The sequence below is a fragment of the Schistocerca americana genome, chromosome 6, assembly GCF_021461395.2.
Source record: "Schistocerca americana isolate TAMUIC-IGC-003095 chromosome 6, iqSchAmer2.1, whole genome shotgun sequence".
NCBI classification, from domain to species: domain Eukaryota; kingdom Metazoa; phylum Arthropoda; class Insecta; order Orthoptera; family Acrididae; genus Schistocerca; species Schistocerca americana.
The window spans coordinates 116,938,600-116,958,617 of record NC_060124.1 but is presented as its reverse complement, the minus strand read 5'-3'; the positions used below and the strand labels follow the sequence as shown (position 1 = coordinate 116,958,617).

At 42.3% G+C, this 20,018-nt stretch overlaps 1 pseudogene; it reads left to right on the top strand.

Moving 5' to 3' along the window:
• Positions 1 to 4,836: 4,836 nt before the first annotated feature.
• LOC124621177 lies at positions 4,837 to 4,954 on the top strand (annotated as a pseudogene).
• Positions 4,955 to 20,018: the final 15,064 nt, after the last annotated feature.

The window sequence follows — 20,018 nt, the reverse complement described above, 5'->3', positions numbered from 1 at the left end:
ATAGTGTGAAAATAATTTATGTATATAAAGTTAGTTTCTAGTTCCAAAATACAAATAGACTCCCAACTGAAATGCAGAGGAATACTAAAATGATAAATATGGCCATGACACAGTACCTCCATAAAGTAGTAACACTACAATATCACAACACATGCAGTCACACATCATGGCAACAAGCTCTTCAACAGATGGTGAAATGAAGAAAGTATTTGCCCCATCAATAATTACAAACGTTGACTAATGTTTGTGGCATAATTCAATAATAGTGATATTTTTTTAAAAATAATTTAGCCTTTAAGCTTATATATTCATTAGAGTGGTGGGATTTTTGCTTAATCTTTTGCTCTATTGCTCCCCCCCCCCCCAATTCCCCCACATACATGCACACAAACACACACCCCTCGGATACACGAAAGCAACAGAATAATTCAAAGTAATTCTCAGACTGTGTATCCTGTAGAAGTATGAAATACTTAATGGTAGTGCTTTTTATGAGGTAATCACTGTTTTGCTTTTGTATTTCAGCTGCTATTATATATTATTCAAAAACAGTCTTAATCGCGTTTGTTATTATTATACCGCCAACCAGTTTCAACCCGACGTAGGGGTCATCTTCTGGGCGTTTATAGTGTGAAATTATAGGTATCCGTCAGAAAGACTCCATTATACAACAGTTAAAATTACGTAAATTTAAAATATTACGTAAATTTACGTAATTTTAGCTGTTGCATAATGGAGATCTTCTGACGTATATCTACACTCCCGGAAATGAAAAAAAGAACACATTGACACCGGTGTGTCAGACCCACCATACTTGCTCCGGACACTGAGAGAGGGCTGTACAAGCAATGATCACACGCACGGCACAGCAGACACACCAGGAACCGCGGTGTTGGCCGTCGAATGGCGCTAGCTGCGCAGCATTTGTGCACCGCCGCCGTCAGTGTCAGCCAGTTTGCCGTGGCATACGGAGCTCCATCGCAGTCTTTAACACTGGTAGCATGCCGCGACAGCGTGGACGTGAACCGTATGTGCAGTTGACGGACTTTGAGCGAGGGCGTATAGTGGGCATGCGGGAGGCCGGGTGGACGTACCACCGAATTGCTCAACACGTGGGGCGTGAGGTCTCCACAGTACATCGATGTTGTCGCCAGTGGTCGGCGGAAGGTGCACGTGCCCGTCGACGTGGGACCGGACCGCAGCGACACACGCATGCACGCCAAGACCGTAGGATCCTACGCAGTGCCGTAGGGGACCGCACCGCCACTTTCCAGCAAATTAGGGACACTGTTGCTCCTGGGGTATCGGCGAGGACCATTCGCAACCGTCTCCATGAAGCTGGGCTACGGTCCCGCACACCGTTAGGCCGTCTTCCGCTCACGCCCCAACATCGTGCAGCCCGCCTCCAGTGGTGTCGCGACAGGCGTGAATGGAGGGACGAATGGAGACGTGTCGTCTTCAGCGATGAGAGTCGCTTCTGCCTTAGTGCCAATGATGGTCGTATGCGTGTTTGGCGCCGTGCAGGTGAGCGCCACAATCAGGACTGCATACGACCGAGGCACACAGGGCCAACACCCGGCATCATGGTGTGGGGAGCGATCTCCTACACTGGCCGTACACCACTGGTGATCGTCGAGGGGACACTGAATAGTGCACGGTACATCCAAACCGTCATCGAACCCATCGTTCTACTATTCCTAGACCGGCAAGGGAACGTGCTGTTCCAACAGGACAATGCACGTCCGCATGTATCCCGTGCCACCCAACGTGCTCTAGAAGGTGTAAGTCAACTACCCTGGCCAGCAAGATCTCCGGATCTGTCCCCCATTGAGCATGTTTGGGACTGGATGAAGCGTCGTCTCACGCGGTCTGCACGTCCAGCACGAACGCTGGTCCAACTGAGGCGCCAGGTGGAAATGGCATGGCAAGCCGTTCCACAGGACTACATCCAGCATCTCTACGATCGTCTCCATGGGAGAATAGCAGCCTGCATTGCTGCGAAAGGTGGATATACACTGTACTAGTGCCGACATTGTGCATGCTCTGTTGCCTGTGTCTATGTGCCTGTGGTTCTGTCAGTGTGATCATGTGATGCATCTGACCCCAGGAATGTGTCAATAAAGTTTCCCCTTCCTGGGACAATGAATTCACGGTGTTCTTATTTCAATTTCCAGGAGTGTATAATTTCAGAGTGTAAACGCCCAGAAGATGACCTCTACATCAGATTGAAACCCGTTGGCGGTATAATAATAATAAATGCGATTAACACTGTTTTTGTATAATTGATTAATCATACTAATCGCTGCTTCATCTCCACAACCATGATGTCCAAAAATGCTATTATGTATTCGAAATATCAGTTCATAACTTATATAAAAACTGACAATATAATGAGCTAATACATTGCCCGTTATGTACTACCCATTAGGCTAAACATGAGGACACAATTGATTTCAAGTACTTTAGTTGTGTATCTATAAGGCACTGGCATGTATCTGAAATTCCGGACCCACAAAGTAAGAATTTGTAAAATACACAAGTATTTTAAATTTTTTTGCATGTTTTCACAGTTTTCCCTTTGCTTTTTGTGATGGCCTATTAATCCATTGATATGCTCATTTATTTCTCCTTTCTATGGTCTTAAAGCAATATATTTATTTGTGCATTGTAAAGTCGAAAGCTTACTATATTCACTAATACCAACATTCCTTGAAGTGAACTTCCAATTCCCATCAATAATTTATTAAAACAAGTTACTGAGACACTGCTTTTACTTAATTTTCAATTTATGGGTTCACCACATCCCTTGTTTTAGAACAGGCTACTTCCTAAAGACTTTTACAGCAGAAAGAAACAGAACTAAACACTAGAACCAGAATATATCGAAAGTCGTCTTTATCTTATGTGCATGTACTTAATCACAAACCGACTTTCATTCCTAACAACAAACAATAAGTATAAAGATGTACTGAGATATTTAACTACTTAAGTATGACTGTGTTTAGGCTATACTGCTTGAACCTGCAGAATACAGAATTCATATAACCTAAACCAGCTAAACTGTTGAATCGCCAGGACAAGGACTTAAGATCTGATATATTAGTCAAAATGTCGCTGACCTTCCACACTGCGTAAGTTCCAATTCGTTGTTAGCACACTTAACTTCTTTTAAGAAATAAACAAAACAAATACTCACTCTTTAACTTGAAGAAGGAGTAAAGTTATCTCTGTGGATACTTGACAACCATTTCTTCCTCGTTGCTTCATCCTCCGGAAATTTAAACACAGTTGCTTTTGGGCCACCGTCGTAAGTTCCTCTACAATTCGTTACAGAGCAACGAAACGGCATTTTGGAGGCAACGAAATTTTCACAGGCAAGAAAAACAGATCACCAGTTTAGTGCACAGAAAGTAAACAACAAAATCACGTACATTAACGGAGGGACACCATTCACTATAACAGTAAACTGACGCGAAACTAGCCGCACGACTGTTCACAAGCACTGTTCCGTGAAACTGTGGAAGAGGGAACTAGATGTGTAGCCATCTTGTGACGTCACGCACTACGTGGACAGGCTTCCTTTTACATGGGGTGCTGCTCGAGCACCGCCGCCTTGCGTTCTGAAAGCCTTGTTTTTTTTCTTTTTTCTAGTCTCAGCAGCCTGTCTAATGTTCTTCACCGCTAAGTCCATGATTACTTGGAGCTGGAGCCTCCACTCTTCCCTACAGGAAACTGCCTCTTTGATTTTACTAGGCGTTTCCTTGTATTTCAGTACCGAGATCTGGGGTAGCATGATCGATGTGTGCGGAAGTTTGTTGAGTATGTCCTGAAACGACTGAAGATGTGTGTTCCACGTTTTGTGACTGCTGCGACAGTAAATCTTACAAGTTCCCTTATCAAGCATTCCGCTGGGATACAGCTCGGTTGGCACACTGAAATGAATGTCGGCTTTACTTTCGAGAGAAAGTGCGAGCTATCGCCTGAAACTATCCGGTTCCCCGTTCCTTCTTCTCGCAAAAAGTTGTTAGTTAAAGCCTTCGCCACAGTTTTTCCATTTGCCACCCTCAGTAGTGTACAGGAGACAAACTTGGACGTTAGTTCCATAGCCATGAGTACATAAAGAAAGCCTGACCTAGAACGGATTACTGGCCCGTACAAGTTGACAGTGGCTATGCCACACAGTTCTGTGGGCAGTAATAAGTGGAAAGGTGCAGCGTACGTCACTGACGCTGGTTTGGCTCGCTGGCATGGTCCGTGTACTCTAACGATACGGCGTGGTCGTCTGAGCATGTCGTTAAAGTAGCATGTCTCATGGTGTTCTTTGAAGCTCTTACTTTGCGCTGAAGATCCCGTAACTCAAGTGTATGTATCATACCAATTTGTGCATGAGTACATCTGGACTTGCGAGTTGTCACCGTGTATCGTCTGGACGATGTATTTTAAAGAGAATGCCGTCTCACTAAGTAGAAATGACGAATCGCCGAATTGTCTCGATCGTCCCATTTTTGTTTAACGTCTATCAACACCTAATCTCTGTGCTGCTTGTGTGCAATGTTCCCGAGGCAGGCTCTCACAGCATTTTCTCCAGCTCCCCCTTTTAGATATAAGAAGCTGAAGTGTTTTCATCATCACCATCTTCTGCACGTACTAATCCTACGGGTATACCTGAGAGGGCATCTGCAATGATGTTTTTGTCTCTGGGTATGTACTCCACTGTAAATCGGAATTCTTAGAGGTAGAATGCCCACCGTGTCAGTCTCTTGTGGGATAGCTTAGCGGTCTTTAAATATTGGAAAGCTCGGTGGTCGGTAAACAACCTTGTCGTTCGACCAATAGGGCAACGGGCTTGCCGCAGTGGATACACCGGTTCCCGTGAGATCACTGAAGTTAAGCGCTGACGGGCGTGGTCGGCACTTGGATGGGTGACCATCTGCGTCGCCATGCGCTGTTGCCATTTTTATTTATGCGTTTATTTTACCTGGCAAGATTAGGGCCTTCAGGCCCTCTCTTACACCTAATCAGGCATACTCAGATTCAACAAATTTCAGTTTCTACTGAATATTAAGGACATATAACATGTTATACAGTATTAATGTTAAAGAAAAAAAATAGAGATTATAAAAGTAGTACAATGATAATTATAACAATCAAAAATAATTACAACAATCAAGAATAATAATAATAATAATAGTAATGACTATGTATATGAAAGTAAACATATTTTTCTTTTATGAATGTCAGTCCTATTTCTAGTTGGGAATTTTCTCGTTGTATTCTTGCAGCTTGTGAGTTATTCTCATCAAGCAGAGACATAAGACGATAGAATGGGGTGAAAGAGATATAGAAGAGGTAGATAGGTTAGAGGAAGAGAAATAGAATGGTAAAATTAGAAGATATGATGGAGAGGAGAAAGAAAGAGATGAGAGGGGCGCAACGATGGTGGCTATACCGTCCCTAATATGTAAGTCTTCAGTTCCCTCTTGAATGTTGAGTGGTTCCGGATAAGACGCAGATCACAGGGGAGCGCGTTCCATAGTCATATGGCTGTGATGGAGAATGACACGGAGAAAGATTTTGTGTTATGTAAAGGTACAGTCAAGATGCTAGACGTATCCGATCTGGTATTGCGGTTGTGGAATGATGATAGGTGTTTAATGTGAGAAGATAAGTATTGGGGGCACCTGTGGCTAAGAAATCGATGAAGTAAGCACATCGTGTGGAGATCGCGTGACTTATGTGGGCGTATCCAACGTAGCTGGGAGTATGAAGGACTGGTATGATCATACAACCGTATATTGAATACGTATCTAGCGCAAGCATTCATCACTAGCTCGAGGCATCTCGAATTTTCACTATTTGTGCCGTGTTGAACTACATCACAGTAGTAAAGATTAGGCAAGACTAGTGTTTGGACTAATTTTTGTTTAAATGGGTTGGAAATATTTTTCTAAATTTTTGAATTGCATGTAGGGAGGAGAGCGATTTCCGGCAAGCTGTGTCTGTTTGTTCTTCCCAGTTTAGGTGTTCATCCAAGATTATTCCAAGGTCTTTTACTGTTTTTTGGTATGGTAGTTGGGTACCATGGAGGAGTATTTGAGGGACTGTTTCACGAAAGTACCGGCTGATTAACTTTGGATGAGATATAAGTATGACCTGGGATTTCTTGGGGTTTAGTTTCAGACCTAGGTTCTGTGCCCATCGAGAAACAGAGCAAAGATCTGCGTTCATACTCGCTACTGCGTCAGCAATGTTCTTGGGGCTTGCACTTATGTACAATTGGATGTCGTCGGCATATAGATGGTAGTTGCAGGAAGGAATCACTGAAGAAATATCATTAATGTATAGTGAGAAGAGTGATGGACCAAGGACGGAGCCTTGGGGAACTCCAGAGCGCACGTTTTTCCATGACGACTTTTCCGACCAACAAATGACTTTTTGACTTCTGTTTTTGAGGTAGCTGTCGAACCAGTGTATTGCGCTGTTTGAGAAATTCAGCTGCTTCATTTTAGTTAGTAATATATCAAAGTCAACTGTGTCAAAAGCCTTGCTAAAGTCAAGCAGTGTTAGGATGGTAGCTTCACGTCTGTCCATAGCATATTTAATGTCATCAGTTACTTTGATTAATGCAGTTGCTGTACTATGGTGTTTTCGAAAGCCTGACTGATATTTGTCGTGGATGTTATGAGTTTTGAGGTAATCCGTCAGCTGTTCATGGACGACGTATTCTAGGGCTTTAGATATTGCAGGTAGTATGCTGATCGGCCTGTAGTCACCTGGCGACTTAGGGTTGTCAGTCTTGGGTATAGGTTGAATTAATCTTTGCTTCCACTCAGTAGGATATGTACTACTGACAAGAGACAGGTTGAAGATGTCTGTGATAACTGGAGTAATAGTGTCTACGACGTTCTTAATCATGCCAATGCTCACTCCATCATTTCCTACTGCCTCGGAAGAGATTCTCATAATTGCCTTGTATACTGTGCCGGTAGTGACATGCTTTAAGAAAAACTTGTCTCTCGAGAGATTGATATCTTGGGGCTGGTAATTTGTCGCTGCGTGGCAGTTTACAGCTGTTGAGAAGAAATCGTTTATTTCTTCTGCAGACACTTGATAAACAGCGTCAGATCTTCGCTTCCCTATACCGAAACTGCGCAGCTTTTTCCACAGTGCAGCAGGGTTTGATATGCCGCATACGACAGAGCGGGCATGTCTGATTTTGGCATTCCTCACGCTTTGCTTGGTTCTATTTCGGAGTTTCCTATAAGCTTCGTACGCCTCGAGAGTTGGGTTACGCTTGAAGGCCCTATGTGTAGCATCACGTTTATTCATTAACTGGCGTAAAGCAGTGGTGAGCCACGGAGCGGTAGCTCTCTTTACCTTGACAGTGCGTTGAGGAGCATGTTTATCATACAGTGCAATAATTTTGCGACATAATTCCCGAATTTTTCCGTCTAAAGACGGTTCATTGCTTATATCATTCCAAGGGATGTCTGCGCAATACTTTCGTGGTGCACTCAGCCTCGTGATGCCAATTGAGGAGCTGCTCGACTGATTAGTTGCGCCTTCGGTCAAGAATACCATCGTAACAACGGGGAGAGCGGTTTGCTGACCTCACGCCCCTCCTATCCGCATCCTCCATCGAGGATGACACGGCGGTCGGATGGTCCCAGTAGGCCACTCGTGGCCTGAAGACGGAGTGCTTTCGACCAATAGGGTAATACTAGAATTTGGTAAACCCCCATACGATTGCGAGCGCCAAAAATTACGTGAGAGAGTAATTTCTTTCACAGAGCTTGAGCACCCTGTGTGCGAAAGAAATCATTTTCCAAGAGGATGGATCGGTGATGTCCTCTGGTTTGAACAGAATGACATCCAAACCAGAGGATGAACTGTCAGTCATGACACAAAATCTAGCGACAGGTCGGGGTGTGCAAGAATCGGTGGCTTGACTGATGCCATGGAGCATTTTTCTAGTCAGGGCACGAAGACGTGGTGTGGAGATAAGGCTCAGATTTTTTTCTTTAAGATTGTGGTAAGTTCGTATAGGACCAAAATGGTGAGGTCATAGGTCCCTATGCTTGCACACTACTTAATCTAACTTGAAGTAACTTACGCTAAGGACATCACACACACCCATGACCGAGGGAGGACACGAACCTCCGATGGGGCGTGCCACGAGAAACGCGGCACTGCGCCCTAGACTGCACGGCTACCAAGTTTAGATTCACAAAGCGCTTGTAGAAATTATATAGTTAGAGAAAACCGTGTAATTGTTTTTTATAGGTTGGAGTTGCGCATTCCGCAATCGCACAATTCTTGTCGGGGTCAGGCTGTATCTCATCTGCAGATACGATGAGTTTCAGGAATCTGCAGAATTGTGACTTGTTTAAGTTCAGAATCACTCCCACATGTTCAAAGGCTTACAATAATCGATGCACTACTTCATTGTTGACAGCCCATGAGTTCACCGCCACGAGAGTGTGATCCAAATAGATTCCTATGCCTGTTCCTAAGTCTGTAGGAATTCAGGTGTTGAGGCATCTAATACAAGCAGCTGACGATATATTTAGCCGAAACGGAAAGCGTCTGAACTGGTAACTGTTCCCATAAATTTATCTTGTACACTGTCGTTCATGCCCTTGATTGATTCAGGTGAGAGCAGGGAATGAAATATACACTGACATAGTGCACATATATGTATTAAATATGCGTATGGGGCTCCGATAATTACCCGAAACTTAGTAAATTGTGAAGTGAAATAAAGATAATATAGCTTGTATCCACTATAGACACACTCAACTATTCAGTCGTTTTTTAAGTAGTTTGCAGTTTACGCCCAGAATTGAGGCGCCAGAGGTGGGTACACTAAGTTAAATGTTAAGTAAAATGATGAAGAGGCTCATGTGGACACCAGTTTGATATTTCTGGTGCAGGGAGATAAAAACAACAATGGTCTTAGCCCACAGCTTCACCCACGGAAACTGAGTTTATTCTGGTATTTCACTCCCTGTATTTCTAGTAAGACACGTATCCTTCAGACTCAGCCTACTCGACTATTTTGTGTCTTTTGTCCGCCAGAACTTCGCATTGGAAGATTAGATGTGGTGCAGTTTCATCTTCCTCACCACGTAGTCCACATTTAGTGGCTTTTTACTCTATATCCATCCGGTGTAGATGTTATATGTAGTTCAATGGCCAGTCATAAGTTCTACGATGAGTTTGATCTGTTTTCTGTTCAAGTTAATTATTATAGAACTACTATTGAAATACAGATTCGGCAACATTGGCTTGCCATGTTTTTGATATTGGATTGTATTCCAATAAACGTGGTTGCTCCTGATTCAGTTTTGTAGTTTTGGTGGTACTGTCACCTTATGTGATGACAGGTTCCGGTCCAATAAACCGAGTCATTGCGTCTTTCCTGGTCATTCTATTATCTCGATCATTGCCATTAATTCCTGAGATACAAGGGGCCCAAAGCAGGTTTGCATGTTGGTTTCCCCTACTCTGCCAAGAGCTTCATTGCATTCTGTAACGATCTTTCATGTCGATGCAGGGGCTGGTAGATATTCCACAGCTGGTTAGAATCAGAATAAATGAATACACCCCCATTACATTTTTGCTTTTGCATGAAATTTAGCCCTACTTTACCTCCCACTCTATGAATGAAATCTGTGTTTTTCGAGAACTATGTCCTTACAGACTGTTATCCACCTTAAACTCATATGCTAACCTTTGACAAAACATAACCAAATTTGAACTGAACTGAAAGTGGTCTGAGTACAACTTCTCTTTATATCAAATGCGCATCTGAAGTAAAACTGTTTTATGGTCCAAATCAAAATTTCAAAATTTCCACTTATCTCGCGTCTTGACAACTGTTGCTAATTTCTCGAAAGCAGAACAGGAAAGAGCAAGTAGGTAGCAAATTGTTAAAAAAAAAAAAGTTCAAATGTGTGTGAAATCTTATGGGACTTAACTGCTAAAGTCATCAGTCTCTAAGCTTACACACTACTTAACCGAAATTATCCTAACGACAAACACACACACACACACACTCATGCTCGAGGGAGGACTCGAACCTCCGCCGCCGGCCGCGGTGGTCTAGTGGCTCTAGGCGCGCAGTCCGGAACCGCGGGACTGCTACAGTCGCAGGTTCGAATGCTGCCTCGGGCATGGATGTGTGTGATGTCCTTAGGTTAGTTAGGTTTAAGTAGTTCTAAGTTCTAGGGGACTGATGACCATAGATGTTAAGTCCCATAGTGCTCAGAGCCATTTGAACCATTTTTTGAACCTCCGCCGGGACCGGCCGCTCAGTCCATGACTAAGTAAGGAGCAGTTAAGATAGGATTCCTAAGTAAAATTTCCAATATTCAAGGTGTTACATACTGCATGGTGCAATGTGATCATAGATTTAAAACGGGTACAATGTTAATAGAGAATTTCTAAAAATCTCAAACAGCTTAGTCAGTTGAAATCTTAATGCGTGAATCAGGCAAGTGGGGTGCTCATTCTCTCAGCTCTGTGCAACTGAACAAAGTTAACTAGCTGACAAAGATCATTTCCACAAATCAGCTAGTTAACTTTTTTCAGTTGCACACAGCTGAGAGAATGAGCACCCCACTTGCCTGATACACGCATTAAGATTTCAACTGACTAAGCTGCCCGAGTCTTTTCGAAGTAGAATATACATATATATCATTATTCAAAATTTGTATTCCTTTCACATTTCAACATATACATTTCAACTGACTAAGCTGCCCGAGTCTTTTCGAAGTAGAATATACATATATATCATTATTCAAAATTTGTATTCCTTTCACATTTCAACATATACATCATATTCATCTTTGCTGTCCTTTACAGTACTTCTTTATTCATCCAGCAGACGCAATTAAAAGTCAACACAGCACTACCAAATACGTCCGTCGCCTACCACACTTTTAATAACAATGTATCAGAATGGAGAGGGGCAAAAACTTTTCCACGACAAGACCAAAGACTTTTTAACACTAACGTAACTTGCTCTCTCGCTAACGTGGATATCGGTGACATACAAAAATCAAAATGCGTTACAACCTAACAAATGTAGATACCACGATCCTTGTACCTACGCAAATGCCCCTCTATGCATACCCTAGCAGCGGATACTTCCGCCTGTGGCCAACTTCCCTAGAGAGACTGCTCCCTCTATTCTTGACTGTGCCCAACTACTCTGTTCCCAGCGGGTTTACCCATTTTCGACCTGTCAGTAAGTCAGACTATGTCTCCTGAAAGGTGTCGTGGTTCATTCTTCCACTGGACCGCGCTAGGTAGCCGAAGGATGAGAGGCGCCTTGCCACAGATCGCGCGGCTCCTCCCGTTGGTTGTTCGAGTTCTCCCTGGGACACGGCTGTGTGTGTTTTGCTTAGCATAAGTTAGTTTAACTTCAATTAAATGGTGCGTAAGACTACGGACCGACGAACTCAGTAGTTTGGTGCCATTGGAACTTAAACAAATTTCCAATTTTCTTCCACTGCTCCCCTCTTGCAGTTGTTACAGCGAAAAGGTTACTGGAGTAGCTAAAAGTTACTGTATGGTCAGCCACCATTACCCAGAGAATGCCTATGTTTACCACACTATACTGGTGTGATGTTCTCGTTATGCTAAAGGAATCCAGTTATTTCTTGTTCTTAGCCTTTATGCCCATGCCACTGCTTCCATTGTAACCCAAAGGTGTAGCAGGGGCGTGTCCAACACGGTCTCCATACTAGCAGTGGGTCCACTGCAAATTTCTCCTGTTATACCTAAGCAATAGAATCTCTGTACCTTACCAAGCTACCCAGCAACCACCTTCTGCTTCATACCACCATACCGTAGCCTCATCAGTTGTCATAGGTATGGTTACAGTAGTAAATATCCAGTACATATTCCTGGGACTTTAGAACCTAGTTTTTATCACGGAACATTCTGATGCTCATAAGAGTGCTTTTCGCCTCGGAACGTTTATTCTTTATATGAGGGATCCATGATAATTTCGCATCCCTCTACTTGTAGAGTATCATCTAGAAGTCTGATATTCCAAATTACGATGTATGTGATGGATTTACAATCTCGTGAATGGTGCTGCATCAATTGTCTTGGACCTGACATTTAGATCCTGTTTTCTGCACCAGCTTTCCGCAATGTGTAGTACAGTATGTGCTGCTGCTCCCCGGAAAAATGCAGCGCTGGATTTGCAATTTTTTCCAATTTCATTCCTACCGTAGTAGACACCAGAACGGCAGGTGTGCTAGTCAAGTAAGGCACTCGACGGTATTGTTGATATTATGAAGAAACAGTCCAGGGAGAGGGATGTTTATGACACTGGCCAACAGCCGAGCGCATGGAACGGTGTGACCAAGAGTGAAGTAATATTTTGTTACTCGGAAACGTACATGCTACCGAGAATCTCACACTTTGCCAATTTCACTGGGTCTAGCAACTCATGCCTAGTTGAGTGCTAGCTAGAAAAAGGTAACTAGACAAGTAATATGAAGTAAACCCGCTCGTCAGCCGCCGACGTTTTTGCATTATAAGCGTAGCTATAAGCTTATAAATAATTGAAATTTGTTGCTCAAAGCATTGAGCTTTCGATCAAGGAAGTGCAAGTTGTCTACAGTCCGGATGGTGGGTGTGCAACCTCGCGGCTTCCTAGGGACATGGACTTTATCCGAAATCATCCTGGTCGATCCCTGGAGATAGTGACCAGGGCATTTCTGCTCAGTAATCGACACCTGTTGTCACTACTGCCCCCAGTCGTGTGATGTGAAGACTACAAGTAAGAGCAGGGGCTGATACCCAGCAGGGCTCTGGGGGACATGGGGGGCTCACCCTCGTTCTCCCCGCTGGTGGCAGGCACGGCGTCGCCTGCTGGTGAGCAGCTCAGCATCACTGTAGCTGCCACACATGACCCAGGTCAGCAGATGTCACCGGCGGATAGGGGCGTCGGCGTATTCCGTGATCGGCTGTGTTTGCAAGCACAGAGTGCGGTCACGAAAACAGCTGGAGTGCTTATAAGGCTGCTTTAATAAACATCTCTCAGTACCACCACAGTCCGACTATACGCGCCATCGTAAATCTGTCCTCTCCCTCAACATTCTTCTCACCGACTGTAAGGCACAGATTCCAGGAACTGGCCCTCTCATTACAGCTGGTGTCCGAAAGCAGTCGTTGCACTTCACGGTACAGGTTGTGTGGGGAAGTGTTATTCCAGCATAAATACGTCACAGTTTGGTGAGAGAACTGATTTTTGGGTAACTCTTGAACTCAAACACTGTGGTCTGTAGTCTTGCAGAAAGACTAGGTCATTTAGTAAATTACATACATGGCATGTCTCCAGTTCACAAGGAGTAGCTCAGCACAATGGGGTTGAGTAAGTCATAATTTGTTTATATTTAATTCAGTAGTTTTCTCAGTTATGTGACCTATTTTGTGGAGTGCTGGATACAGTATGATTAAGTTTACGTTTGCGAAATCACGTGAACCCGTGAACGTATCATTGCATATTAAAAGGCTGTGCAGCTGCATGTTTTACATGTACACGTGTTGAACATCTGTCTAGCTAATGTTCAGATTGTAGATGGGCGACGATATACGGGAAAAAGTAACTTATAAGGTTTCTTTATTTGTGTTTCTGGTGCTAATTACAGTAGATGTAAAGTACGAAAAATAGCAGAAACTTTTGCTGATAGTAATACAGAGCTTTTTGCTTCTGTAACAGAGCAAGTGCGGGTGTTAACAGTGGAAACGTTTTATCAGAAGCAGGGGCACGAGGACCCCCTTCGTAGATTTGTGTCTGTGGAAGCAATTCATGTTCAGTCACCGCGTGTGTCAGGAGAAAATAAGGCGGAGCTGGGCGTAGGTTCTCCATTTTTTGATCCAACAGTAGCCTCACTTATCAGTCTCTTTTTAGCTAGTACATCGGGTGGTGTATCGACTTTCATTAGCCCTCAGAATACCAATCCATTTCCAGTAACATGAATTACAAAGGTCTGAGGTGGAGGGAGGTACTTTGTGAGCACCATAACAAACTTTAAAAAATAAATAAAATTCATTAATTGTTCTTGAATTACTTTACGAACATACTTTTGAATGATCTATTGATGCATAATCAGGATCCAGAACCATAATATTTCTTTTAAAACTGTTTTCAGTCATGCATTCCTATCTTTCACTTACTTCGTCATTAAAGTTTACTAAGTCTAACTATTTTGAGAGAAATTAATACTAAAAGTCGTTATAGTACTACTGAAGTACACTTAACTATAATTTAAAAAAATACAAAAACTTGAGCTAATATACGAATAGCTTAGGTAAGTAAGATAGTTTTGTGAGAAGTATTATTCACCACTTTCTTCGGAATCTAATTCACACTTTGAACATACAACAGTCTTTTTTGCTGTGTTTACCACATGTGTATCTCTTACAATTGTTGCAGATTGCTGTTGTTTTGTCCACTTTGTTGTACTTTTTGCTTTTGAATGGCTTTCACACACACACAAATGACATCTACCTTCACCTCCTCACCTTCACCTTTTGCCCCGAAGTTCTGCTTGATTTTCTGTCCGAGAATTCACTCCATACATGAAACTACACGATTTGGCAGTGCTGCAATATTTATAGCCCTCTCATCAATGTATGATTTCGTGAGCTGTAGTCTCAGTTCTTGAAGAAAAAGTCCTCGCTTATTAGATTTTTTTCTTATTACATTCCAGGAAGTTCTACAGAAAGATTGTATACTCTCTACTGCTACCATGTCCGCAAGAGTATAGAAAGCAGACAGCGGCCACCTTCTTATAGCCATCATGCTTCAACGTTTCCTCACCATTTGATCTATCGAGTCAACTCCACCTTTAGCCTCATTATAATATAAAGTTATAACTGTTTTCTTGTTAGTGTCAGTAGGTGAGCCAATTGCTGCGTCAAACTGTTGAGATTATAGAAACAACAAATTCCTTGGGGTTTTTCATGGAGGATATAAGAAGCCATTGTGACTGGAATATTTCCAGTACTAGTATCGCTTAAAGCTCTTGGTAGCAGTGTATACAAAACTTCCTGAAGTGTAGGACCACAAATCTGTAACACATGACTTCTCCATAATAATACGTAACCCTATATAAGCCATGAATTCAGGTCTGTCTCTCTGGGGTATTTTCTACCTCAATGCGTTTTCATTGTTATGATATTTATGATGTTGACAATTTCTGGAGGCAAAAACTTTGAAATGATTCACTTATTGTTCCTGCTTTACCTGCGTCTCTTATGCCTTCTCTGTCTGTCACTATGTATTTTGCGCTACTCTTTTTCTAATATGAGGAGGTTTGGAGCAATAAATTTTTCCAGTGCTTGTAATATACTTATCACTAACCTTGCAAACTGCCTCGTCATTAGTTTCAGGTGCCCAGAGTTTATCTTCAGCTTCTGTAGATACACTATGACTGTACACATCCTCGTGCAAAACACATTACTCTTCAGTTTCACTCACTGCATCGTCAATTTCATAAAATTCAGTTTTAAAATTTTGGAAATTTTTGTAAGGTCTTAAGGGACCAAACAACTGAGGTTATCGGTCCCTAAGCCTACGCATTACTTAATCTAGCTTACCCTAACCTCTGACAGTGGGGTGGGGTGGTGGGGTGGGAGGGACGAGGGAATCGCACCGACTATGTCAAGGCGCCTCACACTGGGTGCCAAATTCGAGTATCTGTAGATTGTTCCAACGTCTGTGATATTTCTCCGTCAGTATGTAACTGTCAATAAATTTAAAGTCAGATTTTTTCTAACACTGGACTAAGCGCCATTGGACAGGAAACAATAATGAACCAAAGGGAAATGAATCACTGTTGAGATCATTGTAGCTGTCAACCCAGAGAAATAAAATATCCATGTATTCTAAGGTCACGTAATGCTATTATTTGTGGAGTAAGACAGTCGTATTGGAAAATCGCATCTACTACCAAGCGGGAAAGACTTTTGACGACCTCTGTTTAACTTCAATTTTCCGATTAAGCTTAAACGAAGAAATGTAAGACAATCAAGGAATCTGGAAGAAGACTTCAATTAAGAGAATACATATTTTTTTACAGAATATTTAAACATAAAGTACTTGAGTGGATTTCAATATTCTCAAAAGTTAGGGATAAAGTACGCCCTGTCCATCCACCCACCCCATTGGTATTGCAAGGGTTAATGATGTTACAGCTACTGTAACACTGAGGGGTTGATCAGACGAAGAAATACTTCGTGTGACTAAATTTGCGTTTAACAGGAGAGGCCAATTCGTATCTGGTATACCATGAGATCCAAAGGAAAGCACAGGCGGTTCAGCAGTTGGCTGCTGGACTACGCCAGCGTTACCAAAAACAAAATACCACAGGAATTTTTCGCGGTGGTCAAAATACATGTAACTAGAACTGTGATAAGTCAATGGACATATTTTCAGACAGAATTCGCAAAGTTAACGCTCAACGTACATGAGTAACCACAATGCAGAGGCCAACAAATTTTTTCCACAGGAGGCTGCAGCTCCTAGAGATGTGGCGCAAGTTGAGGAAATACATTTTGTCATTAGCAACGGGTAGTTCACAATTTATTCCCTTCTGAGGTCAAATGCTACAAGTGTGGACGAGAGGGCCATACACAGGAACAGTGGGAGCAACTAGAGTGTTACTCATGTGGGGAAGTGGGCTACCTAGTATCTGAATGACGGAAGAGGAAGAACAGGAAGTATCATTGGGGTAAATAGCCAGTAAACTGAAACGGTAAATCTTTGACCATCGGAAAGCACTCCTGATAGATTATAACACTGCACAAGATAGAGCACAGACGGAAATATGCTTAGTGGGTGTAGTGGGTGGTGTGAAACAGAGGTTTCTTGTAGACACGAAGGCACACGTGATCGTTATCAGTCTGCACTTGGTAAAAAAGACGGCGGGACCACAATGATGTAAGTTACATGGGGTTGGCGATCGAAATGTTGAGTTGTTGGGTACGATGATACGTGAGTTTACTATTACGGAAACTAAGTTTAAAGTGTATATGAATGTTTTACCACGTAAGGGTGAAGGATATTCAGTGATTCTCCGACCAGATTTTCTCGACAAACATTTTGCAAGGACTGAATTTTGGAAAAGCTCTTGAGCTCTCTGAAGCTTTGTTTCACTTTGGTAATGCAGTTGCAAACGAAGCGACATCCCACGGCTTACGTGTAATGAAGATGATGCCAGCTAAACTGCAGTCGGGTTCGTTAAAGATTGATCAGCAGGATAAAATATCCGGAGGTATGGGAAAAACAGCGTGGGTAGCAGTGGGTACTGATTTACTTTATGGGATGTTGTACGTGGTTGAGCTCAAGTAATGGACAGTATGATGTTTCACATTGTTTTGTGTGCAGAAGCATAGCGCACTGAGTAATGTTAATTTAAATATTTGGTTCCCGTTAGTAGAGCTAACTTTGACAGATCCGAAGCTAATCTGTCATAAGGTATAGTAATAGAAAAAGACATCGATAGGAGGAGTTTCGGTAGAAGCCATAAGCAAGGACTAAGCGAGAAACTGTGTCACTTGTAGGACAGTAATCGTACAAGCATGGAATATTGATTTTTAGCGACTTGTTTTATGTTGATGCGGTGTTAGCAGTAACACTACTAACTCAGCACTGTATTCATTTAAGGGATGGTACTCCAGTTTATAGCGAACAGTATCGTGCGGAGGGACACTTACAACCATTAACAGAAGAGCTCATTGAACAGCAACTACGAGATGGGATCAAGAACATAGTGACAGTTACTGAAGCACAAATATTGTAATCATCCCTAAGAAATCATTTCTATAGGATTGAGAAATATATGTTTTCTGTGATTATAGATGCTTATCAAATCCTTAATATTACGGAAATCTTGGGTAATTTGGGTGAGTGTCGTTACTTTATCTCAGTTGCTGCCAGAACTGGTTACTATCAATGAAAAATAGCAGCAGAACATAGGCCATAGACATCAGTTACCGCACCTTGTGGACATTATTAATATATGTGGGTACCATTCGATTTAAAAAATGCACCTGCAACTTTTTTTTTTTTTTTTTTTTTTTTTTTTTTTTTTGGTCATCAGTCTACTGATTGGTTTGATGCGGCCCGCCACGAATTCCTTTCCTGTGCTAACCTCTTCATCTCAGAGTAGCACTTGCAACCTACGTCCTCAATTATCTGCTTGACGTATTCCAATTTCTGTCTTCCTCTACAGTTTTGCTCTCTACAGCTCCCTCTGGTACCATGGTAGTCATTCCCTCATGTCATAGCAGATGTCCTATCATCCTGTCCCTTCTCCGTATCACTGTTTTCCACATATTCCTTTCCTCTCCGATTCTGCGTAGAACCTCCTCATTTATTACCTTATCAGTCCACCTAATTTTCAACATTCGTCTATAGCACCACATCACAAATGCTTCGATTCTCTTCTGTTCCGGTTTTCCCACAGTCCATGTTTCACTACCACACAATGCTGTACTCCAGACGTACATCCTCAGAAATTTCTTCCTCAAATTAAGGCCGGTATTTGATATTAGTAGACTTCTCTTGGCCAGAAATGCCTTTTTTGCCATAGCAAGTCTGTTTTTGATGTCCTCCTTGCTCCGTCCGTCATTGGTTATTTTACTGCCCAGGTAGCAGAATTCCGTAACTTCATTGACTTCGTGACCATCAATCCTGATGTTAAGTTTCTCGCTGTTCTCATTTCTACTACTTCTCCTTGCCTTCGTCTTTCTCCGATTTACTCTCAAACCATACTGTGTACTCATTAGACTGTTCATTCCGTTCATCAGATCATTTAATTCTTCTTCACTTTCACTAATGATAGCAATTTCATCAGCGAATCGTATCATCGATATCCTTTCACCTTGTATTTCAATTCCACTCCTGAACCTTTCTTTTATTTCCATCATTGCTTCCTCGATGTACAGATTGAAAGTAGGGGCGAAAGGCTACAGCATTGTCTTACACCCTTCTTAATATGAGCACTTCGTTCTTGATCGTCCACTCTTATTATTCCCTCTTGGTTGTCTTACATATTGTATATGACCCGTCTCTCCCTATAGCTTACCCCTACTTTTTTCAGAATCTCGAACAGCTTGCACCATTTTATATTGTCGAACGCTTTTTCCAGGTCGACAAATCCTACGAAAGTGTCTTGATTTTTCGTTAGCCTTGCTTCCATTATTAACCATAACGTCAGAATTGCCTCTCTCGTCCCTTTACTTTTCCTAAAGCCAAACTGATCGTCACCTAGCGCATTCTCAATTTTCTTTTCCATTCTTCTGTATTTTATTCTTGTAAGCAGCTTCGATGCATGAGCTGTTAAGCTGATTGTGCGATAATTCTCGCACTTGTCAGCACTTGCCATCTTCGGAGTTGTGTGGATGATGCTTTTCCGAAAGTCAGATGGTATATCGCAAGACTCATATATTGTACACACCAACGTGAATAGTCGTTTGTTGCCACTTCCCCCAACGCTTTTAGAAACTCTGATGGAATGTTATCTATCCCTTCTGCCTTATTTGACCGTATGTCCTCCAAAGCTCTCTTAAATTCCGATTCTAATACTGGATCCCCTATCTCTTCTAAATCGACTCCTGCTTCTTCTTCTATCACATCAGACTAATCGTCACCCTCATAGTGGCTTTCAATGTATTCTTTCCACCTATCTACTCCCTCCTCTGCATTTAACAGTGGAATTCCCGTTGCACTCTTAATGTTACCACCGTTGCTTTTAATGTCACCAAAGGTTGTTTTGACTTTCCTGTATGCTGAGTCTGTCCTTCCGACAATCATATCTTTCTCGATGTCTTCACATTTTTCCTGCAGCCATTTCGTCTTAGCTTCCCTGCACTTCCTATTTATTTCATTCCTCAGCGACTTGTATATCTGTATTCCGTATTTTCCCGGAACATGTTTGTACTTCCTCCTTTCATCAATCAACTGAAGTATTTCTTCTGTTACCCATGGT